The sequence below is a fragment of the Mangifera indica genome, chromosome 8 (genome assembly GCF_011075055.1).
Source record: "Mangifera indica cultivar Alphonso chromosome 8, CATAS_Mindica_2.1, whole genome shotgun sequence".
NCBI lineage: Eukaryota > Viridiplantae > Streptophyta > Magnoliopsida > Sapindales > Anacardiaceae > Mangifera > Mangifera indica.
The window spans coordinates 10,914,577-10,923,898 of record NC_058144.1 but is presented as its reverse complement, the minus strand read 5'-3'; the positions used below and the strand labels follow the sequence as shown (position 1 = coordinate 10,923,898).

General features: G+C 36.4%; 1 pseudogene; it reads left to right on the top strand.

Moving 5' to 3' along the window:
* The first annotated feature begins 2,077 nt into the window (after nt 1-2,077).
* LOC123224107 lies at nt 2,078-7,925 on the top strand (annotated as a pseudogene).
* Nucleotides 7,926-9,322: the final 1,397 nt, after the last annotated feature.

The window sequence follows — 9,322 nt, the reverse complement described above, 5'->3', positions numbered from 1 at the left end:
GATGTACTCTTATTAGAGATTAAACTAGACATACCTAAACTGATGTTGCATTCATATTGAGACTGGACTAGATGCTTAATTACGTTGCATTGTGCTATGATAATGCCTTGCCATACTCGCACCTATTGACTCATGATGTTTAATGAGCCATTGGGGAAGTTAGATTCTTAAATTCTAAATCTCGAACCCAGGCCTAGGTGGCCAAGGTTTGGGATGTTTTCGAGATATTCACAGATGTTGTTAAGAAACTAGAATGACTAAATAGAGATATAATCAACTTCGATAACTTTTCTGTAATGTTATGACTCATTTTCAAAGCTTTGAATATATAAAAATGATAGAAAATATAAAATTAGAAGGTAAAGATTTTTTTGTTAAATATTGATTTGCAAGTGTAACAATTTACATTAAACAAATCGTAAAGAAGAAAGAAGAAAGAAGGTTCACAAGTGAATTATTAAAAGACTTTGATGGATATACTCCAATATTTCATAAATCAATTGACTTGATATTCAAAAAGAAATATTTTTATTTCCTTGATACAAACAAAATGTTTATAAAATTACAAAAAATATTAAAATTATATATTATTCATTCGATTAATAAAGTGCTTGAAGTTTTTTTTCTTTTTAATATGGAATTGACATTATAACTTACAAGTTGATAGGGGCCAACTCCTCACTGCAATCATTACTTTATGAGATAAAGGTCCCGACTGCTATTGATTGCTACTATCCGATACCACCTGGAGTCTACATATTGGTACTAGTTAAATAATTCCTAAGGCTAAGAACAGTGCAAGGTCTCTTCATGCTCATGGCCTGCCAAGATTTATCATGAAAAGGTTTAGAACACGACTTAGATCCTTTTAGATTATTCTTTTGTGGATTTTGAATAGGTTGGCATATATATATATATATATATATATATATAGAGAGAGAGAGAGAGAGAGAGAGAGAGAGAGAGAGAGAGAGAGAGAGAGAGAGAGAGAAAAGGACTATTTCCTACCCATTTTTTAGGCTATTCTCAAACCTATACCCACGGAAGATCAAAAACTTTTTTTTCAACTTATGACTAAACTGTTGTCTAATTTTCAGTTAAAGATAGGGGCAAAATCGTTATTTTACTATTTATATTAAAAAGTTATAAAGTTTACTACTTTTCACTCCCTTAGATTTTAGAAACTAATATTTCACCTTTACTTAAAGTTTTTAAACTTTGAAAACTAACATTTTCACCCCTAAACCTAGGGTTTCTATATTTTTCAAAACATAGTCACCCCCCATAACTTTCAAAAATAGCAGTTTCACCCCCATTCTTCAACTTCGTCTTCCAACGTCGTCACTGACCTACTCCTTCTCCTGGTGCGATGAAAAGATCTTCATCTCCTCGTCGCATGGTGAAACGAAGAGACAAAGATCTCTTTGTCGAACCAACTCCACCCAGACGACGAAGGATGACGCTTCGTCGCTCGTCACGTCGTCCAAACTCGACGATGAAGCGTCGTCCTTCATTTGTTCTTCCAAATCTGGGTGATGAAGAGTCGTCCTTTGTAGTCGAAGATGGGAAATCGGTGGAATACGTCGGCCGTCAATGGTGGCCGAAGAAGAAAGTAAACCCTAGAGGTGAAATCTAAACTTTTCAAACTTTGAGGATGGGTTAGTTGTTAGTTTTAAAACCTAGAGGGGAAAAATGGTGAAATTTTAAAGTTTTAAGGTTTTAAACAGTAAAATATCGATTTTACCCCTGTCTTTAATTGAAAAATTGGACAGCAGTGTGGTCATGAATGAAAAAAAGGGGTTTTTGATCTCTCGTAGATATAGATTTGAAAATAGCGTAAAAAATGGGTGACAAATAGTCCTATTCCCTATATATATATTTGGCCAGATAATTCCTAGGGCCAAGTACGGTTGAAGGTCAGTTCATGGTCATGTCTTAACAAGATCCACCAAAGATGGGTTGTGAGAGTTAAAGTGTTGGTTTTTTTTTTTTTTAATTTCATGAAAAAATTGGCTAACCATACTCATCTTATCATCACCAGAGCCGAATTAGGAACTAAACGTCAAACCCAAACCTACCGGGCCGAGATTTTTCATTCACCATTTTCTTCTCTTTACAAAAGCTCTTTCACATGTCTTTCTGAATGTCCCAATAGAAAGAAAACAAAAATGAATAAAAATGGATATTCCTTTTCTAGCTTAACAATTGACTTGGGAAACATTAAAGTCAAAATAATACGCCAACCCAGGACCAATTGGAATGGGAGCCTCAATTCTTGTGCACCTGTCAAATCAAAGGACCAAAATTACATGAACCGGTTTCAATCTAGACAAAATACTACGTTAAAATAAAGGGTAATAATGTGTCATCCAAGAGATTCATCTCCGGCCAAAGAGATTATTAGGCAGGCATAGAGTTATAATTCTTAACTTGTAATTGCTAATACAAGAAAATTTAGCTTCTGTATATCCGTATAGTGGTTTGGATTTTGTTACAGAAAGGGATGGTGGTGACTGAGTGACGACCGAAGAGAGCTCAGAAGGAATTGGAACATGGGTTCCCGGTGTCCACCTTTTAGTTTCTCGGGAAAATATTACCATGTTTCTGAAGATGGAGAAGGATGTGTGAGACAGAGCAGTTTCTTCCAGGGAAAAACTGTGTTGAATCAGGGCGTTGGCTACTCTGTTATTCTTGGTTTTGGCGCCTTCTTTGCGTTCTTCACCTCCTTCCTGGTATGTCAGTTAATTTCTTTCTCTTTTCTAAATTGTTTTTTGCCCTTTAATACTGTTTTGGTAGGCGGGGGAGCTAGATTGATAAAATGGAGAAGAATATGAGTTTTGGTCTCTCTTACAACATTTCTGTTTAGTGTGGTGGGTTTACCTTGAGGGGTCACCGTTTAGGCATCCTATTATTTTACTATTCACTTCACAATTTTATGAACAGAGCGGGAAAACATCCTATGAATATTTTGGCCAGCACTCTCTAGGAAGACTTCCTGCCTAGAAATGTGATGTTTTATATCACAAATCAAGCATGTTCTATTACAGGACTAAATTTTAGTAACTGTAGCATTAACATCTTCATTTCTAGCACAAGTTTATGTTTGTTAAAATGTTTCAAACTCTGGAACTATCAGGTTTGGCTGGACAAGCGATATGTTGGGTCTCGTCACACATCTGAATGGTTTAACACGGCAGGCAGGAATGTTAAAACTGGCCTAATTGCCAGTGTGACTGTATTCCAGGCAACGTTTTCCATCCTGCAACTGCCTTACGTACATTTGGATAGATTTTAAATTCATCTTAATAGTGGATTTATTTTGCAGTGGACGTGGGCTGCCACAATTTTGCAAATTTCCAATGTTGCTTGGGAGTATGGAGTGGACCCTTCTGGTATGCAAGTGGAGCCAGCATCCAGGCATGTTTCAAACTATTCCCTTTTACTTTAAAAAATGTTTACATTGAAGATTTGGGTACTTAAATTGTTTTGTATGCTAATCAACAGGTACTTTTGTTTGGTATAATGGCCATAGAGATTAAAGGAAAGGCTCCCCATGCCTATAAATTGTCAAAGCCCGGAATGTTATACACCGTATAAAAGTTAATTATTTTGATAAATATGCACATGCAATATTGAAATCTTATTCTTTATCTCAGTTGGGGCACTGCTGCACATTTTCTAGCTTAACAAAGGACCAAAATTACATGAACCGGCTTCAATCTGGACAAAATACTACGTTAAAATAAAGGGCAATCATGGGTCGTCCAAGAGATTCGTCTCTGGCCAAAGAGATTATTAGACAGGCATAGACTTTATAATTCTTAATTTGTAATTGCTAAAACAAGAAAATTTAGCTTCTGTATATCCGTATAGTGGTTTAGATTTTGTTACAGAAAGAGATGGTGGTGACCGAGTGACGACTGAAGAGAGCTTAGAAGGAATTGGAAGATGGGTTCACAGTGTCCACCTTTTAGTTTCTCGGGAAAATATTACCATGTTTCTGAAGATGGAGAAGGGTGTGTGGGACAGAGCAGTTTCTTCCAGGGAAAAACTGTGTTGAATGAGGGCGTTGGCTTCTCTGTTATTCTTGGTTTTGGCGCCTTCTTTGCGGTCTTCACCTCCTTTCTGGTATGTCAGTCAATTTCCTTCTCTTTTCTAAATTATTTCTTCTCTGCAATATTGTTTTAGTAGCCCGGGTAGCTAGATTGATGAAAAGGAGAAAAATATGAGTTCAAGTCTCTCTTGCAACATTTCTGTTCAGTGTGGTCGGTTTAGGTGGAAGGGGTCACTGTTTAAGCATCCTATCATTTTACTATTCGCTTCAAAATTGAATGAGCTGAGCGCAAGAACATCCAATGAATATTTTGGCCGGCAATCTCTAGGTAGACTTCCTGCCTAGAAATGTGATCTTTTACATTACAAATCGAGCATGTTCTATTACAGGTCCAAATTTTAGTAACTGTGGCATTAACATCTTCATTTCTAGCACAAGTTTATGTCGTCTGTTAAGTGTTTCAAACTCTGGAACTATCAGGTTTGGCTGGAGAAGCGATATGTTGGGTCTCGCCACACATCCGAATGGTTTAACACTGCAGGCAGGAATGTTAAAACTGGGCTAATCGCTGGTGTGGTTGTATCCAAGGCAACGTTTTTCAACCTGCAAATGCCTCATGATGTACATTTGGATAGATTTTACATTCATCTAAACGGTGGATTTATTTTGCAGTGGACATGGGCTGCCACAATTTTGCAAAGTTCCAATGTTGCTCGGGAATATGGAGTGAGTGGACCCTTCTGGTATGCAAGTGGAGCCACCATCCAGGCATGTTTCAAACTATTCCCTTTTACCTTAAAAAATGTTTACATTGAAGATTTGGGTACTTAAATTGTTCTGTATGCTAATCAACAGGTACTTTTGTTTGGTATAATGGCCATAGAGATTAAAAGAAAGGCTCCACATGCCCATACTGTTTGTGAAATTGTCAAAGCTCGGTATGTTATTCTTCTACACTGTGAATAAATGTTCATAATTTTGATAAATATACACATGCAATATTGAAATCTTATTCTTTAACTCAGTTGGGGCACTGCTGCACATTTTGTTTTTCTTGGTTTCTGCTTCTTGACAAATATCATAGTGACGGCTATGTGCTCCTTGGTGGTTCGGCTGTTGTAAATGCTCTTACTGGAGTTAACATTTATGCTGCTAGTTTGCTAATACCACTTGGAGTCATTGTCTACACTCTAGCAGGAGGACTTAAAGCGACCTTCTTGGCAAGCTATATTCACTCTGTTATTGGTATTCTCAAATTTCCTTCTAACTCTTCCTTTCTGTGTACATATTAGCTAAAAAATACTTCATCTGTAATAACTTTTGTGAGTTTGAGAGATAATCTTGTTGCTTGATTGGTTTCAGTACATGTCGTATTAGTCATCTTTGTATACCTTGCTTACACGGTGAGCAGTGAGCTTGGCAATCCCAGTGTAGTATACAACCGTCTTGTGGAGGTCGCAAGTAAGTCAAGAATATGTAAAGAGCCATTTTCCCATGTTGGGCAATCCTGTGGCCCTGTTAATGGTAATTACAAAAGGCTCTTACTTAACAATGTTGAGTTCTGGAGGGCTTGTGTTTGGAATCATAAACATTGTTGGCAACTTTGGCACTGTTTTCATTGATAATGTAAGCTTCAGCACTATTCTATGGTGTTTTGCAACAACTCCCAGCTCATCAATTACAGAAAATAAAAACCATATTGTCGATTATGTATGTCTAAAATCTTGAAATGAAAATGTGTAGGGATATTGGGCGAGTGCAATTGCCTCGAGGCCTTCATCAACACACAAGGGATACTTGTTAGGTGGACTAGTGTGGTTTGCAGTGCCATTCTCTTTGGCAACATCACTTGGTCTGGGAGCTCTTGCACTTGATTTTCCACTAACAGCAAGTGAGGCAGGCCATGGACCTGTTCCTCCTGCTACTGCTACTGCTTTGATGGGAAAAGCCAGATCAGTTCTCCTTCTAACTATGCTTTTCATGTGAGTTAAAACTCTACATTAGCTAGCTTGAAACTGGAACTACGTGGCAATTGTTGAATCTTTTTTGAACTTTGAATTTATTTCATTTCTTAATGAACAGGGCAGTGACATCTGCTGGCTCCTCTGAGCTAATTGCAGTTTCCTCATTATGTACATATGATATCTACCGTACTTACATAAATCCAGAAGCAAGTGGGAAAAGGATTCTCAAAGTTTCAAGGGCAATTGTATTAGGCTTTGGTTGTTTCATGGGATTGTTAGCGGTAATTTTGAACAAGGCTGGAGTTTCATTGGGTTGGATGTGTCTGGCCACGGGAGTCCTCATCGGTTCAGCTGTTCTCCCAATAGCTTTTATGCTTCTATGGAGGAAGGCAAACGCAATCGGAGCCACTGTTGGAACAATTACTGGTTGTGTTCTTGGCATTGTAACTTGGTTATCAGTCACAGCCATCGAATGTGGTAGAATAAACCTTGACACTGCTGGTAGAAATGCCCCAATGCTTGCTGGAAACCTTGTCTCCACACTCACTGGAGGAGCTGTTCCTGTCGTGTGTGGTGTTTTGTGGCCTCAAAATTGTGACTGGGATACCACAAAGCAGATCACAGTGGCTGAAAAAGGAAAGAGTGTGCTACCAGAAGAAGAGTACAATGAGGAAAAACTAATAAAAGCAAAATCATGGATAGTGAAGTGGGGGTGTTGGTTTCACTGTTGTGATTGTTATATTGTGGCCTATTCTCTCTCTTCCAGCAGGCAAATTTCAGCTTCATTAGCAATCTGCATTTAATGCCTAACAAATCTCTTTGAATTGAACTGTTTTTTAATTTTTACTCATCTCTTAATGCAGGGAAATTCAGTTTGGGATACTTCACATTCTGGGCTGTTGTAGCCATAGCATGGGGCACAATTGGATCAGCAGTGATCATAGCTTTACCACTAATTGAAAGCTGGGAAACTGTTAGATACCTGCACTGCTGCCTCGCTTACGAGCTCTCAGACGATGCTTGCGCTCTCTTCAGGCAATGTAATTTCGGAACAATTGTAATTGACAAACTAAAGTTGGCAGTCAATCAATGTAACAGTAAATGGTTCATAAAGAAATAATTCAAATGTGCTCATTCATTCATTCATTTAAAAGCAAATCCCAATACTAAAAGTCTTTACATTCAACTGAAAACAATATTCAAAACTACCACGAAGATGTTTCCCATTTTTTCCCTAGGCAATTCTAGAGGCCTAGTGCTCTCCCACTCCTGTCCTGCCTTACTTCTTTTCTCTCTGCTCCCCCTCTCTGCCTGCCTCCTGCCCTTTATTGTTATCCCTCGTTTTCTCCTTTTCTGCTGGTGGTCCTGATGCCTGCATGCATGCCTTCTGCTCCACTGCTGCAGAGCCACCTGTCTCCACATGAATTGATTTGTTGTTGAGCCTACTTCCGCCACGTGTCCCATCTCCTTGTGCTTTCTTTTTCTGTTTGATGTATACTCGGGATCTAACAGAAACCATCCAAAGTGTTTGCCTTGGCATTTTTACAAATAATAGGCTAATGGAAAAAGTTGAAGAAATGAATCTCAAACTTGACACCATCATGATAGCAGTTCCTGAAGCGGAGAAAATTTACTTGCTTCAGAGAGAGAAGGCAAAAAACAAAGATTCAACACAAAAACAAGCTTAATGAGCCTCTGCATTGCATCATTCAACATCTCAACAAATAACAACATATCAAGCATTTGGATGCATTTGATTTCAACTGCATAAAATATAGCTTCCCCATCATATATTGTAATGTCAGATTTATTAAGAGCTAATAAATTTGCTGAGTACTTTTATTTGTATCCATAATCAGTCTTCATTGGATATATTGGTTAATTAAAACAACATTTTCTAAGTTAAACTAATGACCCAGTTCTCAATTAATCCTTAACCTCATCTTTATTCCTGCCTCAAGATTCTCATCTTTATTCAACATCCAAATTAAACATTCTGGGACATCATTTTTGTTCACTGACAATCGGCTTTGATCAGGTCTCAAATCGGTTCCTTTTAAAAGCTTTTCAAAGGGCTTGCTGCAAACACACTTTTCAATAAGCCCTCTCAAGCTTGGCAACTGAAGAATGGCTGGGGGTTTATAATCCTTTGATTCATTTGAGTTGGTAAGTTCTTTCTTGGATTTAATCAAATTATTCAAAGCAAGTGATGTTTCATTGTCCAGTTTCTGGGAGTTCATGCGAACAAGAGTAAGAGCAGCTTTCCACTCATTCTCCATGGTTTGTTTCCTATACAAAAGCCATAACAACAATACTTAATTACAACAATAAGACTACATTCACAAATAATAAATACAAATTTGTATACAAATAATATAAAAGTAGTGCTACGTATATAAACAATATGCATAATTTTTTGCATAAATAATAAAATATCATAATATAATTAGGTTTTATTTTATTGATTACGTATTATTTTATCTATAATTTAAAGTTACCTAATCATTTAGTGACATGTCATTATTGCTTTATAAAGTTGTGTATATAATTTTATTGATAATATAATTTTATTATATGATTAGAGAATTTTAAATTAAAAATAGTATTGTTTATACTTATAGTACACCTCTAATTACAATCACAAAAATATGGAAAAAAAAAAACAACAAACCCTTTCAGAACAATCCTAGCAATCATGGAACCAAATTCTCGAGAGATTAAAAAAAAAAAAAAGCAAGATTACATCAATCCTAACATTTTCTTTTTTAAACCAAAATTATGAATTTAATAATTAAAAAAAACAATAGAATAGAATAGAGCACATGAAATTTTCATGTGTAATTGATATTATAAAGTTGTTAGATTAACATTATATTCATGTCATAACTTTGTTTGATTAGTATTACAAGTTTTGAGTGTTACTCTAACAATTATGAGAATTAGCATAAGAAAAAAATAAGTTAATTCCCTAAATTTGCTTGATGTTAAAAACATAAAAACTATCGAAAATATATATTGAACTTACAAATGCGAAGATTGAAACTCATATTACACAAAACCAATAGACTTTTTGAGTCTCCAACACCCCTACCTCCGTTTAAGTGCAAACACCTAGGTTATTAGACCTACCATTTGACTCAGTCGATTTTTGGTTAAATATATTGTCATTTGTATCTAAGAACACTTAAACTGTTAAACTTACCGTTTTGGCTCGTGCTCAAGTGCAACCATCTACAAAAACCCACTTATATATCATTCTCTTATGTTCTATTTATTAGATGTAAGACTTTTTGAGTCTTCAACA